At 33.9% G+C, this 22638-nt stretch overlaps 1 long non-coding RNA gene across 1 annotated transcript; it reads left to right on the top strand.

Annotated features, from left to right (window-relative positions):
* The first annotated feature begins 1816 nt into the window (after positions 1-1816).
* LOC145233492 (uncharacterized) lies at positions 1817-21082 on the top strand. Its single transcript, XR_013861129.1, has 23 exons — positions 1817-3811; positions 4358-4446; positions 4526-4664; positions 4935-5120; positions 5502-5789; positions 6063-6389; positions 6815-6941; positions 7246-9328; positions 9875-9963; positions 10043-10181; positions 10452-10637; positions 11033-11320; positions 11594-11920; positions 12346-12472; positions 12777-14862; positions 15409-15497; positions 15577-15715; positions 15986-16171; positions 16563-16850; positions 17124-17450; positions 17876-18002; positions 18307-20385; positions 20932-21082. It is a non-coding gene; the product is annotated as an uncharacterized LOC145233492 (long non-coding RNA).
* Positions 21083-22638: the final 1556 nt, after the last annotated feature.

Below are 22638 nucleotides of genomic sequence, written 5' to 3'. Positions count from 1 at the left end.
GTGGAACAGACAAGTCTCTTTACTACTACAACTGACATCAGTTGAGAACAACATTACATTGAGAAACACTCGATGGCTGAAATGGACATTGTGAGTAAGCAAATCCACAAAATTTTAAACCCAGCCATTCTAATTGTGGATTTTATTCATCGATGATTCAGTGCTAGTTGCGTGCAGCTGCAATTTAACCGAATATGACATCTTTGGTGCAAAACGCTTGTTGCAACCTCGTGTGTTGATAAAAACATCTATGTCCTCCCGTACACCACAGGTCAGTGTTGGTTTGCATTTGTTGAGAAAATTGAAAAGCAATTTGCAGTTATACAATATTAATAAGCATTTCCACTTAATTCAATCAAACATGTTTTATTCATGTCAAATGACTAAATGTATGTCTAGCAAATTTACTCATGGTAGGAATTTCACAATACTGGCCTTTTACAAGTTTGCATTTTTTCTGCATCAGTTTTTAAATTGCTTTAATGTATTTGCAACTGTTTTTCCAATTAACATTTTTAACTAGACTCTTTTGTTTGTCTCGCAGGAGATTGTGTTTGCATGATCAGCCGGCATTCAGAGGTAGCGGTTGCTCTCACTTTCGACCACAACTCTCACTTAATCTCTGCATCTGCCGACAGTTGCATATTTGGGCAGACATTTAGCCATCGGGTGACAGAAGAGCTCAAACAAAGCCAGAAAGGTGCCACCTTCATGCCTGGAAGTCCAGATTTGAATAAAACCTCATATTTTGCTACAAACGACTAGTTCACATAGGAAATAATCGATGATTCGACGCATCCTAGTAATGTTGACATCCCGTTCAGTGATGAGTTTGACGACACTTCAACTTTCACATTTCACAACAATCCGGGTAATGTCTGTTGCTGCGGTTTCCAAATGATTTGTCCGTTAGTTGAGGTGTTTGCAGAGTTGCTTTGGTAATGATCCCAGAAAATATCCTGCATTAAGAAAGATATTATTTATGTTTTCTGAAATAATTTTATTTTATCACATATTTAAACTTATAATCGTTTGTTGTATCTTGATTTTTGTTCCTTGATTTAAACAGAATGACCACTGTTTTGGCTGGTTTGATATGTTACTATTATCATATTTATTGACATTCAGAATACACTTTTTTTATTATGATTCCTTTATTGTTTTTCTTATTACACACATCAGTACAAACTTCATTATGCAAATTTAATTTGTAAAGAAGTGTCAACATTTTTATGCATTTTGCTGGTTTGTATTTATTTTGTTTGGCTTTTTAAGAACTTACAATTGCTTTTTCAGATGCTGAGCAACAAAATGCTGATGAGTCATTGTTGTCAAAGTGAGTGACTAAGCAGTTGTCCAACGATGAGTCAGGGTTACCTTTACCTGAACTGGGGAAATGGGAGATAAATTACACAAAGAAAAGGTGGGATGTTGGGATTTAACTTTACAAATATGTGACAGACTAAAAACTTTGACAAGCCTGAAGTCGTCCACTGTTTTATTTAGACATATATATTTCACCTAAGTAATAGACAGTGTTAGTTTCTAAAAACAACTAAGTCACATTGCTAAGCTGTTTATGTTTGGCCTGGAAACCAATTTTCTTAGGCAAGTGTAGGCTGACCCTTGGGGCTAAATATTTTTGACTAGTATATGCTTGGCAAAGCCACATATACATTTTAAACTTTGATTTCATTTCTAAATGTCTTTTTGTATTCTTATTTCAGGCTTGCACAGTAGCAGAAGGACACATACATACCAACATTTGAGTCATAGCTTGGATTTACTGATGGATTATTTTCTTTGTCCCCCCCCCCCCCCCCCCCCCCACACACACACACACACTTTTATCTGGTATTTTCAAGATTATCCACCAGAGCATTGATGGTTTAATGTGTCGGGTATGCAATTTTTTTACAGCAAGTGTTTTGTGTTATGGCAAAGTACGGAAACCCCTGGTTTTGCACCTTTTTCTTCACTGTAGGTTTTTAAAGCTGTTTAATTGAAGCCGGTCATAGAATATACTTTACAAATTTACACTCTTTAAGCCATGTGTGCGTATAGTGGGATTGTGTCTTTCCGTTTTTGATTTTGGGTGTAATGTGTTGGTCTCAGAAGGTAACATAAGATAAGACATGTTACATTTAAATTCAAGCTGTTATTTTTATGTTTTGATTCAAACAGGCTAACTTATGTAGATATAAATCCCTATGTTTTTTGCACCAATTGTTAAAGTTGTTTCTACTTTGTATTTGTAGCCTAATTGCTGTATATGTTCATTAGTGTGTCCCTTGATTTCACAAACCTTCCTGCTTGAAAACATTTGACATTGCATCGCCTCAGACAGTAAGGTTGCTGAAATAGTTTTAATAGAAGATGTGTTTTGTAGAAGGCATGGTTCCAGTAAATGAAATGTCCTATTTTAGTGGATCCTATTATGTATGCTTTCGCTTGTGTTCAAAATCTGGTGCATGTTTTTGGCGTAAATAAAGTTTTCTTTTAGATCCTTCCGTGTTGTTTTGCATTGTGTAAAATATCTCTTTATTATGTTTGTGCTGTTACTTGATAAGGCAGACAGAGATTTATTTAAACGTAGAATAAAAGGAATCCATAAAATCACATGTAAACGTTGAGATTTGTCAAAAAATGTTTGTTGACAAGCTTTTTGTGGAAATTTGGTCACGCACTAACGACCATGTCATGAAAAGTGATACCATAAAAAAATACTTTGTTATCAATTGCGGCATGAATTTGGGGAAAAAATTGCACTTTTGGAGTTATAATAAAATTTGGTGTTTTAATTTACCGCAGTTGTTTAAAAAATTTATTAGTAATGTTTTCTGAATCTAATTAACGTGACGCAATAATTCATGAGTTGGCCAAATATGATTTCAGTGGTTAGTTATGACGTAACATTTTTTCAGAAATTTCCAGTGCCGAAATTCAGCTATTGCTGGCTATCTCCGGTTTTGTTTTGTGCCAATGAATGGGTAATAAATTATTTTTCCTAATAATTTGACCGCGTGATAACCTTTTGCCGAATGCAAACTCAAATAAAGAAGTAACGTTTCATTGGTCCAAGAACGATAGTAGATTGCGTTTTTTTGCTGCACAAGTGATTTACAAGTTAAACTTTTACGCCTTGATGGAATTGCAAGTTCAGAAGTTCGTTAATGTGCATTTATTTCCGAAAATTATTGAGCGCGAAACATATTTATTGAACAGCTGTGAAAATAAACATTGCGTCATCAGCGATCAGCTGTTTGTAAACAGACGTGGCGAAAAATTTTCATCTTTAAAGTTGAGACTGTTTTCGGTCGTTTTGTCGCAAAATTATGAAGATTAAAGACAAAATCGTGCTTTTGCTTTTGCTGCCTGATAAGAAGTCGTATTTTGGTAAAAGTTAGTTTCAAAATTTTTACATATTTAATGAGAAAAATAACGGCCCAAGTAGACATAAAAAGCAACTTGCCTCAATATCACTGATGTGGGCATGAGCATTTGCAGAAGCAGTTATAAAATAATAAACCATGTTGCATTTACATCTATTTGAGCTTTTATTTTTATGACTAAATTTATGAACAGATCCATGCATATTGTTTAATATATTTTTACATTAATTATTTTGAACTTACAATTGGATTCTTGCAGAGGTTATGAAGTGCTTGCGATGTCAGTAGATGTCTACAACATGTGGCTGCATCTTGTATTTTCTAATTACTCACTTGTTATAACTGATGTGATGGATTTTGAAAAATCAAATGTCACTTCAATTTCCAGGTTTCACAGCTCGTGTGTCTAGGAAATCAAGGTTTGTCTTTGTAACATACATATATTGAAGTTACATCACTAAAAAAATTATATTTCATCACAAAAGACAATTGTAAACAATAAATGTTATTAATCGGGACACACTGCTCTTCGATATCCAAAATACTTAAAAACAGTGACTGATCATTTTTTAGTGATTTTTTTTAATGTTAAATGTGCTCAAAAAAAGCATCGTCAGTTTCTGTACCCCTCACATCCATGGAGATCATTACATAATTCATAACAAAAAGTATATAAGCTTATGTCAATAGACATACTATAACTATTCAAATATCATCAGTAGTGGCTGAAAATGAATGAAATGTTGTAACGTCAGCTGCTGTAATCATGTCTCATGAGTGTAAATTGTCTGCTCCACACTAATTATAACAGTGGAATTATAAATGTAAACCAAATTCAGAAAAGTCTTTCTGATTTAATTTATTTGGTCAAATTCTTGTTTTGTTTTTGTCACTGATTTAAATCACTGGGGCACAAAACCCTGTTTACATGTAATAATAGTTTCTTCCTTATGGTGTTTTTGCAGACTCTTTCTGATTGTGCTGAGTCAGCTGTTTTGTTTCGGTTTCAAATGACGGCAGAGTCAGGATTTGGAAAATCGATGACCTAACATTTGTACGAACCTTATATATTGTGGCTGTTTGTAGGATATATGTATTGAACGAGCAATAAGTTAGTTATTAAATATTTGTAGGTTCTGAAACACACAATTCTATTGGAAAGTATGGAGAAACACTCCACGGACACTAAAACATCGTTTGAAGCACGTTGCATTTCTGTTCATAATGACGGCAAACACATGTGGTTGGCGACAGGAGTGGGAGTATCCAGCAGTATGTATTCAACATACTTCCTAATTCAATTTGTAGTCATCTTTATGTCTGGGCACATTGGGGAATTCTGCACACAATTTAACACTCTATCATAAATATGCATCAGTAATTTCATCGCTGGTTTCTAGGCTGCACCTATTTTAGCTTGTTTTTCCAAGCCACAGTAAATTTGGAATTTGGTTTTAAGTTGTTATTTTGGATTTGTTTTTTTGTAATCCTTAAGACTAAATAGTTTTGCGTTTTTTATGACAACCAATCATTTGTTTTTAGTGTGTACGACCTTATGACGTTTAAGAGGATATCATTTATTTTGTCACACGACGGGGATATATTAAGCATGGATTATTCTCACCGTGGTTCGATGCTTGCAAGCGCGAGTAGAGATCGATGTGTTCACATGTTTACTGATGATTCTATTCCGTCCATTTGGCTAATTCGACCCAGTTGACACAAAATGTAAATTCAATGCACTAAGTATCATTTACACGAACTACAATAAACTGCATTAAAACGCTGGAATTTAAATCATACAAGTAAACAAGGGTAAATTTGGAAAATGAAACAGGCATGTTTAAGTGATTTGCCTTTGAACCAAATGTGTCACATTTAAAAATCTGACTTTTTTCCGAACCTTTCTTTGTACATTGCATTTTGCTTTGCCTAAGCTTTTTTAATTATATATATATATATATCAGTCACAGTGAAAGTGTCCAGTTTTCAGCTGCATTTGTTTTTGTGATTTTTGTGTTTTAGTCTCATTATGTTGTTTAACAGAGAGCATAGTTGTTTAATCTTGATGCTGACAATTCTTGGTCTAAATCAGATTTATAATTACAGTTTCGACTAATGAGCTGTGGAACAGACAAGTCTCTTTACTACTACAACTGACATCAGTTGAGAACAACATTACATTGAGAAACACTCGATGGCTGAAATGGACATTGTTGAGTAAGCAAATCCACAAAATTTTAAACCCAGCCATTCTAATTGTGGATTTTATTCATCGATGATTCAGTGCTAGTTGCGTGCAGCTGCAATTTAACCGAATATGACATCTTTGGTGCAAAACGCTTGTTGCAACCTCGTGTGTTGATAAAAACATCTATGTCCTCCCGTACACCACAGGTCAGTGTTGGTTTGCATTTGTTGAGAAAATTGAAAAGCAATTTGCAGTTATACAATATTAATAAGCATTTCCACTTAATTCAATCAAACATGTTTTATTCATGTCAAATGACTAAATGTATGTCTAGCAAATTTACTCATGGTAGGAATTTCACAATACTGGCCTTTTACAAGTTTGCATTTTTTCTGCATCAGTTTTTAAATTGCTTTAATGTATTTGCAACTGTTTTTCCAATTAACATTTTTAACTAGACTCTTTTGTTTGTCTCGCAGGAGATTGTGTTTGCATGATCAGCCGGCATTCAGAGGTAGCGGTTGCTCTCACTTTCGACCACAACTCTCACTTAATCTCTGCATCTGCCGACAGTTGCATATTTGGGCAGACATTTAGCCATCGGGTGACAGAAGAGCTCAAACAAAGCCAGAAAGGTGCCACCTTCATGCCTGGAAGTCCAGATTTGAATAAAACCTCATATTTTGCTACAAACGACTAGTTCACATAGGAAATAATCGATGATTCGACGCATCCTAGTAATGTTGACATCCCGTTCAGTGATGAGTTTGACGACACTTCAACTTTCACATTTCACAACAATCCGGGTAATGTCTGTTGCTGCGGTTTCCAAATGATTTGTCCGTTAGTTGAGGTGTTTGCAGAGTTGCTTTGGTAATGATCCCAGAAAATATCCTGCATTAAGAAAGATATTATTTATGTTTTCTGAAATAATTTTATTTTATCACATATTTAAACTTATAATCGTTTGTTGTATCTTGATTTTTGTTCCTTGATTTAAACAGAATGACCACTGTTTTGGCTGGTTTGATATGTTACTATTATCATATTTATTGACATTCAGAATACACTTTTTTTATTATGATTCCTTTATTGTTTTTCTTATTACACACATCAGTACAAACTTCATTATGCAAATTTAATTTGTAAAGAAGTGTCAACATTTTTATGCATTTTGCTGGTTTGTATTTATTTTGTTTGGCTTTTTAAGAACTTACAATTGCTTTTTCAGATGCTGAGCAACAAAATGCTGATGAGTCATTGTTGTCAAAGTGAGTGACTAAGCAGTTGTCCAACGATGAGTCAGGGTTACCTTTACCTGAACTGGGGAAATGGGAGATAAATTACACAAAGAAAAGGTGGGATGTTGGGATTTAACTTTACAAATATGTGACAGACTAAAAACTTTGACAAGCCTGAAGTCGTCCACTGTTTTATTTAGACATATATATTTCACCTAAGTAATAGACAGTGTTAGTTTCTAAAAACAACTAAGTCACATTGCTAAGCTGTTTATGTTTGGCCTGGAAACCAATTTTCTTAGGCAAGTGTAGGCTGACCCTTGGGGCTAAATATTTTTGACTAGTATATGCTTGGCAAAGCCACATATACATTTTAAACTTTGATTTCATTTCTAAATGTCTTTTTGTATTCTTATTTCAGGCTTGCACAGTAGCAGAAGGACACATACATACCAACATTTGAGTCATAGCTTGGATTTACTGATGGATTATTTTCTTTGTCCCCCCCCCACACACACACACACACACACACTTTTATCTGGTATTTTCAAGATTATCCACCAGAGCATTGATGGTTTAATGTGTCGGGTATGCAATTTTTTTACAGCAAGTGTTTTGTGTTATGGCAAAGTACGGAAACCCCTGGTTTTGCACCTTTTTCTTCACTGTAGGTTTTTAAAGCTGTTTAATTGAAGCCGGTCATAGAATATACTTTACAAATTTACACTCTTTAAGCCATGTGTGCGTATAGTGGGATTGTGTCTTTCCGTTTTTGATTTTGGGTGTAATGTGTTGGTCTCAGAAGGTAACATAAGATAAGACATGTTACATTTAAATTCAAGCTGTTATTTTTATGTTTTGATTCAAACAGGCTAACTTATGTAGATATAAATCCCTATGTTTTTTGCACCAATTGTTAAAGTTGTTTCTACTTTGTATTTGTAGCCTAATTGCTGTATATGTTCATTAGTGTGTCCCTTGATTTCACAAACCTTCCTGCTTGAAAACATTTGACATTGCATCGCCTCAGACAGTAAGGTTGCTGAAATAGTTTTAATAGAAGATGTGTTTTGTAGAAGGCATGGTTCCAGTAAATGAAATGTCCTATTTTAGTGGATCCTATTATGTATGCTTTCGCTTGTGTTCAAAATCTGGTGCATGTTTTTGGCGTAAATAAAGTTTTCTTTTAGATCCTTCCGTGTTGTTTTGCATTGTGTAAAATATCTCTTTATTATGTTTGTGCTGTTACTTGATAAGGCAGACAGAGATTTATTTAAACGTAGAATAAAAGGAATCCATAAAATCACATGTAAACGTTGAGATTTGTCAAAAAATGTTTGTTGACAAGCTTTTTGTGGAAATTTGGTCACGCACTAACGACCATGTCATGAAAAGTGATACCATAAAAAAATACTTTGTTATCAATTGCGGCATGAATTTGGGGAAAAAATTGCACTTTTGGAGTTATAATAAAATTTGGTGTTTTAATTTACCGCAGTTGTTTAAAAAATTTATTAGTAATGTTTTCTGAATCTAATTAACGTGACGCAATAATTCATGAGTTGGCCAAATATGATTTCAGTGGTTAGTTATGACGTAACATTTTTTCAGAAATTTCCAGTGCCGAAATTCAGCTATTGCTGGCTATCTCCGATTTTGTTTTGTGCCAATGAATGGGTAATAAATTATTTTTCCTAATAATTTGACCGCGTGATAACCTTTTGCCGAATGCAAACTCAAATAAAGAAGTAACGTTTCATTGGTCCAAGAACGATAGTAGATTGCGTTTTTTTGCTGCACAAGTGATTTACAAGTTAAACTTTTACGCCTTGATGGAATTGCAAGTTCAGAAGTTCGTTAATGTGCATTTATTTCCGAAAATTATTGAGCGCGAAACATATTTATTGAACAGCTGTGAAAATAAACATTGCGTCATCAGCGATCAGCTGTTTGTAAACAGACGTGGCGAAAAATTTTCATCTTTAAAGTTGAGACTGTTTTCGGTCGTTTTGTCGCAAAATTATGAAGATTAAAGACAAAATCGTGCTTTTGCTTTTGCTTTTGCTGCCTGATAAGAAGTCGTATTTTGGTAAAAGTTAGTTTCAAAATTTTTACATATTTAATGAGAAAAATAACGGCCCAAGTAGACATAAAAAGCAACTTGCCTCAATATCACTGATGTGGGCATGAGCATTTGCAGAAGCAGTTATAAAATAATAAACCATGTTGCATTTACATCTATTTGAGCTTTTATTTTTATGACTAAATTTATGAACAGATCCATGCATATTGTTTAATATATTTTTACATTAATTATTTTGAACTTACAATTGGATTCTTGCAGAGGTTATGAAGTGCTTGCGATGTCAGTAGATGTCTACAACATGTGGCTGCATCTTGTATTTTCTAATTACTCACTTGTTATAACTGATGTGATGGATTTTGAAAAATCAAATGTCACTTCAGTTTCCAGGTTTCACAGCTCGTGTGTCTAGGAAATCAAGGTTTGTCTTTGTAACATACATATATTGAAGTTACATCACTAAAAAAATTATATTTCATCACAAAAGACAATTGTAAACAATAAATGTTATTAATCGGGACACACTGCTCTTCGATATCCAAAATACTTAAAAACAGTGACTGATCATTTTTTAGTGATTTTTTTTAATGTTAAATGTGCTCAAAAAAAGCATCGTCAGTTTCTGTACCCCTCACATCCATGGAGATCATTACATAATTCATAACAAAAAGTATATAGGCTTATGTCAATAGACATACTATAACTATTCAAATATCATCAGTAGTGGCTGAAAATGAATGAAATGTTGTAACGTCAGCTGCTGTAATCATGTCTCATGAGTGTAAATTGTCTGCTCCACACTAATTATAACAGTGGAATTATAAATGTAAACCAAATTCAGAAAAGTCTTTCTGATTTAATTTATTTAGTCAAATTCTTGTTTTGTTTTTGTCACTGATTTAAATCACTGGGGCACAAAACCCTGTTTACATGTAATAATAGTTTCTTCCTTATGGTGTTTTTGCAGACTCTTTCTGATTGTGCTGAGTCAGCTGTTTTGTTTCGGTTTCAAATGACGGCAGAGTCAGGATTTGGAAAATCGATGACCAAACATGTGTACGAACCTTATATATTGTGGCTGTTTGTAGGATATATGTATTGAACGAGCAATAAGTTAGTTATTAAATATTTGTAGGTTCTGAAACACACAATTCTATTGGAAAGTATGGAGAAACACTTCACGGACACTAAAACATCGGTTGAAGCACGTTGCATTTCTGTTCATAATGACGGCAAACACATGTGGTTGGCGACAGGAGTGGGAGTATCCAGCAGTATGTATTCAACATACTTCCTAATTCAATTTGTAGTCATCTTTATGTCTGGGCACATTGGGGAATTCTGCACACAATTTAACACTCTATCATAAATATGCATCAGTAATTTCATCGCTGGTTTCTAGGCTGCACCTATTTTAGCTTGTTTTTCCAAGCCACAGTAAATTTGGAATTTGGTTTTAAGTTGTTATTTTGGATTTGTTTTTTTGTAATCCTTAAGACTAAATAGTTTTGCGTTTTTTATGACAACCAATCATTTGTTTTTAGTGTGTACGACCTTATGACGTTTAAGAGGATATCATTTATTTCGTCACACGACGGGGATATATTAAGCATGGATTATTCTCACCGTGGTTCGATGCTTGCAAGCGCGAGTAGAGATCGATGTGTTCACATGTTTACTGATGATTCTATTCCGTCCATTTGGCTAATTCGACCCAGTTGACACAAAATGTAAATTCAATGCACTAAGTATCATTTACACGAACTACAATAAACTGCATTAAAACGCTGGAATTTAAATCATACAAGTAAACAAGGGTAAATTTGGAAAATGAAACAGGCATGTTTAAGTGATTTGCCTTTGAACCAAATGTGTCACATTTAAAAATCTGACTTTTTTCCGAACCTTTCTTTGTACATTGCATTTTGCTTTGCCTAAGCTTTTTTAATTATATATATATATATATATATATATATATATCAGTCACAGTGAAAGTGTCCAGTTTTCAGCTGCATTTGTTTTTGTGATTTTTGTGTTTTAGTCTCATTATGTTGTTTAACAGAGAGCATAGTTGTTTAATCTTGATGCTGACAATTCTTGGTCTAAATCAGATTTATAATTACAGTTTCGACTAATGAGCTGTGGAACAGACAAGTCTCTTTACTACTACAACTGACATCAGTTGAGAACAACATTACATTGAGAAACACTCGATGGCTGAAATGGACATTGTTGAGTAAGCAAATCCACAAAATTTTAAACCCAGCCATTCTAATTGTGGATTTTATTCATCGATGATTCAGTGCTAGTTGCGTGCAGCTGCAATTTAACCGAATATGACATCTTTGGTGCAAAACGCTTGTTGCAACCTCGTGTGTTGATAAAAACATCTATGTCCTCCCGTACACCACAGGTCAGTGTTGGTTTGCATTTGTTGAGAAAATTGAAAAGCAATTTGCAGTTATACAATATTAATAAGCATTTCCACTTAATTCAATCAAACATGTTTTATTCATGTCAAATGACTAAATGTATGTCTAGCAAATTTACTCATGGTAGGAATTTCACAATACTGGCCTTTTACAAGTTTGCATTTTTTCTGCATCAGTTTTTAAATTGCTTTAATGTATTTGCAACTGTTTTTCCAATTAACATTTTTAACAAGAATCTTTTGTTTGTCTCGCAGGAGATTGTGTTTGCATGATCAGCCGGCATTCAGAGGTAGCGGTTGCTCTCACTTTCGACCACAACTCTCACTTAATCTCTGCATCTGCCGACAGTTGCATATTTGGGCAGACATTTAGCCATCGGGTGACAGAAGAGCTCAAACAAAGCCAGAAAGGTGCCACCTTCATGCCTGGAAGTCCAGATTTGAATAAAACCTCATATTTTGCTACAAACGACTAGTTCACATAGGAAATAATCGATGATTCGACGCATCCTAGTAATGTTGACATCCCGTTCAGTGATGAGTTTGACGACACTTCAACTTTCACATTTCACAACAATCCGGGTAATGTCTGTTGCTGCGGTTTCCAAATGATTTGTCCGTTAGTTGAGGTGTTTGCAGAGTTGCTTTGGTAATGATCCCAGAAAATATCCTGCATTAAGAAAGATATTATTTATGTTTTCTGAAATAATTTTATTTTATCACATATTTAAACTTATAATCGTTTGTTGTATCTTGATTTTTGTTCCTTGATTTAAACAGAATGACCACTGTTTTGGCTGGTTTGATATGTTACTATTATCATATTTATTGACATTCAGAATACACTTTTTTTATTATGATTCCTTTATTGTTTTTCTTATTACACACATCAGTACAAACTTCATTATGCAAATTTAATTTGTAAAGAAGTGTCAACATTTTTATGCATTTTGCTGGTTTGCATTTATTTTGTTTGGCTTTTTAAGAACTTACAATTGCTTTTTCAGATGCTGAGCAACAAAATGCTGATGAGTCATTGTTGTCAAAGTGAGTGACTAAGCAGTTGTCCAACGATGAGTCAGGGTTACCTTTACCTGAACTGGGGAAATGGGAGATAAATTACACAAAGAAAAGGTGGGATGTTGGGATTTAACTTTACAAATATGTGACAGACTAAAAACTTTGACAAGCCTGAAGTCGTCCACTGTTTTATTTAGACATATATATTTCACCTAAGTAATAGGCAGTGTTAGTTTCTAAAAACAACTAAGTCACATTGCTAAGCTGTTTATGTTTGGCCTGGAAACCAATTTTCTTAGGCAAGTGTAGGCTGACCCTTGGGGCTAAATATTTTTGACTAGTATATGCTTGGCAAAGCCACATATACATTTTAAACTTTGATTTCATTTCTAAATGTCTTTTTGTATTCTTATTTCAGGCTTGCACAGTAGCAGAAGGACACATACATACCAACATTTGAGTCATAGCTTGGATTTATTGATGGATTATTTTCTTTGTCCCCCCCCCCCCCCACACACACACACACACACACTTTTATCTGGTATTTTCAAGATTATCCACCAGAGCATTGATGGTTTAATGTGTCGGGTATGCAATTTTTTTACAGCAAGTGTTTTGTGTTATGGCAAAGTACGGAAACCCCTGGTTTTGCACCTTTTTCTTCACTGTAGGTTTTTAAAGCTGTTTAATTGAAGCCGGTCATAGAATATACTTTACAAATTTACACTCTTTAAGCCATGTGTGCGTATAGTGGGATTGTGTCTTTCCGTTTTTGATTTTGGGTGTAATGTGTTGGTCTCAGAAGGTAACATAAGATAAGACATGTTACATTTAAATTCAAGCTGTTATTTTTATGTTTTGATTCAAACAGGCTAACTTATGTAGATATAAATCCCTATGTTTTTTGCACCAATTGTTAAAGTTGTTTCTACTTTGTATTTGTAGCCTAATTGCTGTATATGTTCATTAGTGTGTCCCTTGATTTCACAAACCTTCCTGCTTGAAAACATTTGACATTGCATCGCCTCAGACAGTAAGGTTGCTGAAATAGTTTTAATAGAAGATGTGTTTTGTAGAAGGCATGGTTCTAGTAAATGAAATGTCCTATTTTAGTGGATCCTATTATGTATGCTTTCGCTTGTGTTCAAAATCTGGTGCATATTTTTGGCGTAAATAAAGTTTTCTTTTAGATCCTTCCGTGTTGTTTTGCATTGTGTAAAATATCTCTTTATTATGTTTGTGCTGTTACTTGATAAGGCAGACAGAGATTTATTTAAACGTAGAATAAAAGGAATCCATAAAATCACATGTAAACGTTGAGATTTGTCAAAAAATGTTTGTTGACAAGCTTTTTGTGGAAATTTGGTCACGCACTAACGACCATGTCATGAAAAGTGATACCATAAAAAAATACTTTGTTATCAATTGCGGCATGAATTTGGGGAAAAAATTGCACTTTTGGAGTTATAATAAAATTTGGTGTTTTAATTTACCGCAGTTGTTTAAAAAATTTATTAGTAATGTTTTCTGAATCTAATTAACGTGACGCAATAATTCATGAGTTTGCCAAATATGATTTCAGTGGTTAGTTATGACGTAAAATATTTCGAGAAGTTTCCAGTGCCGAAATTGAGCTACTGCTGGCTATCTCCGATTTTGTTTTGTGCCAATGAATGGGTAATAAATTATTTTTCCTAATAATTTGACCGCGTGATAACCTTTTGCCGAATGCAAACTCAAATAAAGAAGTAACGTTTCATTGGTCCAAGAACGATAGTAGATTGCGTTTTTTTGCTGCACAAGTGATTTACAAGTTAAACTTTTACGCCTTGATGGAATTGCAAGTTCAGAAGTTCGTTAATGTGCATTTATTTCCGAAAATTATTGAGCGCGAAACATATTTATTGAACAGCTGTGAAAATAAACATTGCGTCATCAGCGATCAGCTGTTTGTAAACAGACGTGGCGAAAAATTTTCATCTTTAAAGTTGAGACTGTTTTCGGTCGTTTTGTCGCAAAATTATGAAGATTAAAGACAAAATCGTGCTTTTGCTTTTGCTTTTGCTGCCTGATAAGAAGTCGTATTTTGGTAAAAGTTAGTTTCAAAATTTTTACATATTTAATGAGAAAAATAACGGCCCAAGTAGACATAAAAAGCAACTTGCCTCAATATCACTGATGTGGGCATGAGCATTTGCAGAAGCAGTTATAAAATAATAAACCATGTTGCATTTACATCTATTTGAGCTTTTATTTTTATGACTAAATTTATGAACAGATCCATGCATATTGTTTAATATATTTTTACATTAATTATTTTGAACTTACAATTGGATTCTTGCAGAAGTTATGAAGTGCTTGCGATGTCAGTAGATGTCTACAACATGTGGCTGCATCTTGTATTTTCTAATTACTCACTTGTTATAACTGATGTGATGGATTTTGAAAAATCAAATGTCACTTCAGTTTCCAGGTTTCACAGCTCGTGTGTCTAGGAAATCAAGGTTTGTCTTTGTAACATACATATATTGAAGTTACATCACTAAAAAAATTATATTTCATCACAAAAGACAATTGTAAACAATAAATGTTATTAATCGGGACACACTGCTCTTCGATATCCAAAATACTTAAAAACAGTGACTGATCATTTTTTAGTGATTTTTTTTAATGTTAAATGTGCTCAAAAAAAGCATCGTCAGTTTCTGTACCCCTCACATCCATGGAGATCATTACATAATTCATAACAAAAAGTATATAGGCTTATGTCAATAGACATACTATAACTATTCAAATATCATCAGTAGTGGCTGAAAATGAATGAAATGTTGTAACGTCAGCTGCTGTAATCATGTCTCATGAGTGTAAATTGTCTGCTCCACACTAATTATAACAGTGGAATTATAAATGTAAACCAAATTCAGAAAAGTCTTTCTGATTTAATTTATTTAGTCAAATTCTTGTTTTGTTTTTGTCACTGATTTAAATCACTGGGGCACAAAACCCTGTTTACATGTAATAATAGTTTCTTCCTTATGGTGTTTTTGCAGACTCTTTCTGATTGTGCTGAGTCAGCTGTTTTGTTTCGGTTTCAAATGACGGCAGAGTCAGGATTTGGAAAATCGATGACCAAACATGTGTACGAACCTTATATATTGTGGCTGTTTGTAGGATATATGTATTGAACGAGCAATAAGTTAGTTATTAAATATTTGTAGGTTCTGAAACACACAATTCTATTGGAAAGTATGGAGAAACACTTCACGGACACTAAAACATCGGTTGAAGCACGTTGCATTTCTGTTCATAATGACGGCAAACACATGTGGTTGGCGACAGGAGTGGGAGTATCCAGCAGTATGTATTCAACATACTTCCTAATTCAATTTGTAGTCATCTTTATGTCTGGGCACATTGGGGAATTCTGCACACAATTTAACACTCTATCATAAATATGCATCAGTAATTTCATCGCTGGTTTCTAGGCTGCACCTATTTTAGCTTGTTTTTCCAAGCCACAGTAAATTTGGAATTTGGTTTTAAGTTGTTATTTTGGATTTGTTTTTTTGTAATCCTTAAGACTAAATAGTTTTGCGTTTTTTATGACAACCAATCATTTGTTTTTAGTGTGTACGACCTTATGACGTTTAAGAGGATATCATTTATTTCGTCACACGACGGGGATATATTAAGCATGGATTATTCTCACCGTGGTTCGATGCTTGCAAGCGCGAGTAGAGATCGATGTGTTCACATGTTTACTGATGATTCTATTCCGTCCATTTGGCTAATTCGACCCAGTTGACACAAAATGTAAATTCAATGCACTAAGTATCATTTACACGAACTACAATAAACTGCATTAAAACGCTGGAATTTAAATCATACAAGTAAACAAGGGTAAATTTGGAAAATGAAACAGGCATGTTTAAGTGATTTGCCTTTGAACCAAATGTGTCACATTTAAAAATCTGACTTTTTTCCGAACCTTTCTTTGTTCATTGCATTTTGCTTTGCCTAAGCTTTTTTAATTATATATATATATATATATATATATATCAGTCACAGTGAAAGTGTCCAGTTTTCAGCTGCATTTGTTTTTGTGATTTTTGTGTTTTAGTCTCATTATGTTGTTTAACAGAGAGCATAGTTGTTTAATCTTGATGCTGACAATTCTTGGTCTAAATCAGATTTATAATTACAGTTTCGACTAATGAGCTGTGGAACAGACAAGTCTCTTTACTACTACAACTGACATCAGTTGAGAACAACATTACATTGAGAAACACTCAATGGCTGAAATGGACATTGTTGAGTAAGCAAATCCACAAAATTTTAAACCCAGCCATTCTAATTGTGGATTTTATTCATCGATGATTCAGTGCTAGTTGCGTGCAGCTGCAATTTAACCGAATATGACATCTTTGGTGCAAAACGCTTGTTGCAACCTCGTGTGTTGATAAAAACATCTATGTCCTCCCGTACACCACAGGTCAGTGTTGGTTTGCATTTGTTGAGAAAATTGAAAAGCAATTTGCAGTTATACAATATTAATAAGCATTTCCACTTAATTCAATCAAACATGTTTTATTCATGTCAAATGACTAAATGTATGTCTAGCAAATTTACTCATGGTAGGAATTTCACAATACTGGCCTTTTACAAGTTTGCATTTTTTCTGCATCAGTTTTTAAATTGCTTTAATGTATTTGCAACTGTTTTTCCAATTAACATTTTTAACAAGAATCTTTTGTTTGTCTCGCAGGAGATTGTGTTTGCATGATCAGCCGGCATTCAGAGGTAGCGGTTGCTCTCACTTTCGACCACAACTCTCACTTAATCTCTGCATCTGCCGACAGTTGCATATTTGGGCAGACATTTAGCCATCGGGTGACAGAAGAGCTCAAACAAAGCCAGAAAGGTGCCACCTTCATGCCTGGAAGTCCAGATTTGAATAAAACCTCATATTTTGCTACAAACGACTAGTTCACATAGGAAATAATCGATGATTCGACGCATCCTAGTAATGTTGACATCCCGTTCAGTGATGAGTTTGACGACACTTCAACTTTCACATTTCACAACAATCCGGGTAATGTCTGTTGCTGCGGTTTCCAAATGATTTGTCCGTTAGTTGAGGTGTTTGCAGAGTTGCTTTGGTAATGATCCCAGAAAATATCCTGCATTAAGAAAGATATTATTTATGTTTTCTGAAATAATTTTATTTTATCACATATTTAAACTTATAATCGTTTGTTGTATCTTGATTTTTGTTCCTTGATTTAAACAGAATGACCACTGTTTTGGCTGGTTTGATATGTTACTATTATCATATTTATTGACATTCAGAATACACTTTTTTTATTATGATTCCTTTATTGTTTTTCTTATTACACACATCAGTACAAACTTCATTATGCAAATTTAATTTGTAAAGAAGTGTCAACATTTTTATGCATTTTGCTGGTTTGCATTTATTTTGTTTGGCTTTTTAAGAACTTACAATTGCTTTTTCAGATGCTGAGCAACAAAATGCTGATGAGTCATTGTTGTCAAAGTGAGTGACTAAGCAGTTGTCCAACGATGAGTCAGGGTTACCTTTACCTGAACTGGGGAAATGGGAGATAAATTACACAAAGAAAAGGTGGGATGTTGGGATTTAACTTTACAAATATGTGACAGACTAAAAACTTTGACAAGCCTGAAGTCGTCCACTGTTTTATTTAGACATATATATTTCACCTAAGTAATAGACAGTGTTAGTTTCTAAAAACAACTAAGTCACATTGCTAAGCTGTTTATGTTTGGCCTGGAAACCAATTTTCTTAGGCAAGTGTAGGCTGACCCTTGGGGCTAAATATTTTTGACTAGTATATGCTTGGCAAAGCCACATATACATTTTAAACTTTGATTTCATTTCTAAATGTCTTTTTGTATTCTTATTTCAGGCTTGCACAGTAGCAGAAGGACACATACATACCAACATTTGAGTCATAGCTTGGATTTACTGATGGATTATTTTCTTTGTCCCCCCCCCCCACACACACACACACACACACACTTTTATCTGGTATTTTCAAGATTATCCACCAGAGCATTGATGGTTTAATGTGTCGGGTATGCAATTTTTTTACAGCAAGTGTTTTGTGTTATGGCAAAGTACGGAAACCCCTGGTTTTGCACCTTTTTCTTCACTGTAGGTTTTTAAAGCTGTTTAATTGAAGCCGGTCATAGAATATACTTTACAAATTTACACTCTTTAAGCCATGTGTGCGTATAGTGGGATTGTGTCTTTCCGTTTTTGATTTTGGGTGTAATGTGTTGGTCTCAGAAGGTAACATAAGATAAGACATGTTACATTTAAATTCAAGCTGTTATTTTTATGTTTTGATTCAAACAGGCTAACTTATGTAGATATAAATCCCTATGTTTTTTGCACCAATTGTTAAAGTTGTTTCTACTTTGTATTTGTAGCCTAATTGCTGTATATGTTCATTAGTGTGTCCCTTGATTTCACAAACCTTCCTGCTTGAAAACATTTGACATTGCATCGCCTCAGACAGTAAGGTTGCTGAAATAGTTTTAATAGAAGATGTGTTTTGTAGAAGGCATGGTTCCAGTAAATGAAATGTCCTATTTTAGTGGATCCTATTATGTATGCTTTCGCTTGTGTTCAAAATCTGGTGCATGTTTTTGGCGTAAATAAAGTTTTCTTTTAGATCCTTCCGTGTTGTTTTGCATTGTGTAAAATATCTCTTTATTATGTTTGTGCTGTTACTTGATAAGGCAGACAGAGATTTATTTAAACGTAGAATAAAAGGAATCCATAAAATCACATGTAAACGTTGAGATTTGTCAAAAAATGTTTGTTGACAAGCTTTTTGTGGAAATTTGGTCACGCACTAACGACCATGTCATGAAAAGTGATACCATAAAAAAATACTTTGTTATCAATTGCGGCATGAATTTGGGGAAAAAATTGCACTTTTGGAGTTATAATAAAATTTGGTGTTTTAATTTACCGCAGTTGTTTAAAAAATTTATTAGTAATGTTTTCTGAATCTAATTAACGTGACGCAATAATTCATGAGTTGGCCAAATATGATTTCAGTGGTTAGTTATGACGTAACATTTTTTCAGAAATTTCCAGTGCCGAAATTCAGCTATTGCTGGCTATCTCCGATTTTGTTTTGTGCCAATGAATGGGTAATAAATTATTTTTCCTAATAATTTGACCGCGTGATAACCTTTTGCCGAATGCAAACTCAAATAAAGAAGTAACGTTTCATTGGTCCAAGAACGATAGTAGATTGCGTTTTTTTGCTGCACAAGTGATTTACAAGTTAAACTTTTACGCCTTGATGGAATTGCAAGTTCAGAAGTTCGTTAATGTGCATTTATTTCCGAAAATTATTGAGCGCGAAACATATTTATTGAACAGCTGTGAAAATAAACATTGCGTCATCAGCGATCAGCTGTTTGTAAACAGACGTGGCGAAAAATTTTCATCTTTAAAGTTGAGACTGTTTTCGGTCGTTTTGTCGCAAAATTATGAAGATTAAAGACAAAATCGTGCTTTTGCTTTTGCTGCCTGATAAGAAGTCGTATTTTGGTAAAAGTTAGTTTCAAAATTTTTACATATTTAATGAGAAAAATAACGGCCCAAGTAGACATAAAAAGCAACTTGCCTCAATATCACTGATGTGGGCATGAGCATTTGCAGAAGCAGTTATAAAATAATAAACCATGTTGCATTTACATCTATTTGAGCTTTTATTTTTATGACTAAATTTATGAACAGATCCATGCATATTGTTTAATATATTTTTACATTAATTATTTTGAACTTACAATTGGATTCTTGCAGAGGTTATGAAGTGCTTGCGATGTCAGTAGATGTCTACAACATGTGGCTGCATCTTGTATTTTCTAATTACTCACTTGTTATAACTGATGTGATGGATTTTGAAAAATCAAATGTCACTTCAGTTTCCAGGTTTCACAGCTCGTGTGTCTAGGAAATCAAGGTTTGTCTTTGTAACATACATATATTGAAGTTACATCACTAAAAAAATTATATTTCATCACAAAAGACAATTGTAAACAATAAATGTTATTAATCGGGACACACTGCTCTTCGATATCCAAAATACTTAAAAACAGTGACTGATCATTTTTTAGTGATTTTTTTTAATGTTAAATGTGCTCAAAAAAAGCATCGTCAGTTTCTGTACCCCTCACATCCATGGAGATCATTACATAATTCATAACAAAAAGTATATAGGCTTATGTCAATAGACATACTATAACTATTCAAATATCATCAGTAGTGGCTGAAAATGAATGAAATGTTGTAACGTCAGCTGCTGTAATCATGTCTCATGAGTGTAAATTGTCTGCTCCACACTAATTATAACAGTGGAATTATAAATGTAAACCAAATTCAGAAAAGTCTTTCTGATTTAATTTATTTAGTCAAATTCTTGTTTTGTTTTTGTCACTGATTTAAATCACTGGGGCACAAAACCCTGTTTACATGTAATAATAGTTTCTTCCTTATGGTGTTTTTGCAGACTCTTTCTGATTGTGCTGAGTCAGCTGTTTTGTTTCGGTTTCAAATGACGGCAGAGTCAGGATTTGGAAAATCGATGACCAAACATGTGTACGAACCTTATATATTGTGGCTGTTTGTAGGATATATGTATTGAACGAGCAATAAGTTAGTTATTAAATATTTGTAGGTTCTGAAACACACAATTCTATTGGAAAGTATGGAGAAACACTTCACGGACACTAAAACATCGGTTGAAGCACGTTGCATTTCTGTTCATAATGACGGCAAACACATGTGGTTGGCGACAGGAGTGGGAGTATCCAGCAGTATGTATTCAACATACTTCCTAATTCAATTTGTAGTCATCTTTATGTCTGGGCACATTGGGGAATTCTGCACACAATTTAACACTCTATCATAAATATGCATCAGTAATTTCATCGCTGGTTTCTAGGCTGCACCTATTTTAGCTTGTTTTTCCAAGCCACAGTAAATTTGGAATTTGGTTTTAAGTTGTTATTTTGGATTTGTTTTTTTGTAATCCTTAAGACTAAATAGTTTTGCGTTTTTTATGACAACCAATCATTTGTTTTTAGTGTGTACGACCTTATGACGTTTAAGAGGATATCATTTATTTCGTCACACGACGGGGATATATTAAGCATGGATTATTCTCACCGTGGTTCGATGCTTGCAAGCGCGAGTAGAGATCGATGTGTTCACATGTTTACTGATGATTCTATTCCGTCCATTTGGCTAATTCGACCCAGTTGACACAAAATGTAAATTCAATGCACTAAGTATCATTTACACGAACTACAATAAACTGCATTAAAACGCTGGAATTTAAATCATACAAGTAAACAAGGGTAAATTTGGAAAATGAAACAGGCATGTTTAAGTGATTTGCCTTTGAACCAAATGTGTCACATTTAAAAATCTGACTTTTTTCCGAACCTTTCTTTGTTCATTGCATTTTGCTTTGCCTAAGCTTTTTTAATTATATATATATATATATATATATATCAGTCACAGTGAAAGTGTCCAGTTTTCAGCTGCATTTGTTTTTGTGATTTTTGTGTTTTAGTCTCATTATGTTGTTTAACAGAGAGCATAGTTGTTTAATCTTGATGCTGACAATTCTTGGTCTAAATCAGATTTATAATTACAGTTTCGACTAATGAGCTGTGGAACAGACAAGTCTCTTTACTACTACAACTGACATCAGTTGAGAACAACATTACATTGAGAAACACTCAATGGCTGAAATGGACATTGTTGAGTAAGCAAATCCACAAAATTTTAAACCCAGCCATTCTAATTGTGGATTTTATTCATCGATGATTCAGTGCTAGTTGCGTGCAGCTGCAATTTAACCGAATATGACATCTTTGGTGCAAAACGCTTGTTGCAACCTCGTGTGTTGATAAAAACATCTATGTCCTCCCGTACACCACAGGTCAGTGTTGGTTTGCATTTGTTGAGAAAATTGAAAAGCAATTTGCAGTTATACAATATTAATAAGCATTTCCACTTAATTCAATCAAACATGTTTTATTCATGTCAAATGACTAAATGTATGTCTAGCAAATTTACTCATGGTAGGAATTTCACAATACTGGCCTTTTACAAGTTTGCATTTTTTCTGCATCAGTTTTTAAATTGCTTTAATGTATTTGCAACTGTTTTTCCAATTAACATTTTTAACAAGAATCTTTTGTTTGTC

This window comes from Phallusia mammillata, chromosome 6, assembly GCF_965637545.1.
Source record: "Phallusia mammillata chromosome 6, kaPhaMamm4.hap1.1, whole genome shotgun sequence".
Taxonomy (NCBI): Eukaryota; Metazoa; Chordata; class Ascidiacea; order Phlebobranchia; family Ascidiidae; genus Phallusia; species Phallusia mammillata.
The sequence above is the reverse complement of the archived record's forward strand: the minus strand, read 5'-3'. Positions and strand labels throughout refer to the sequence as shown.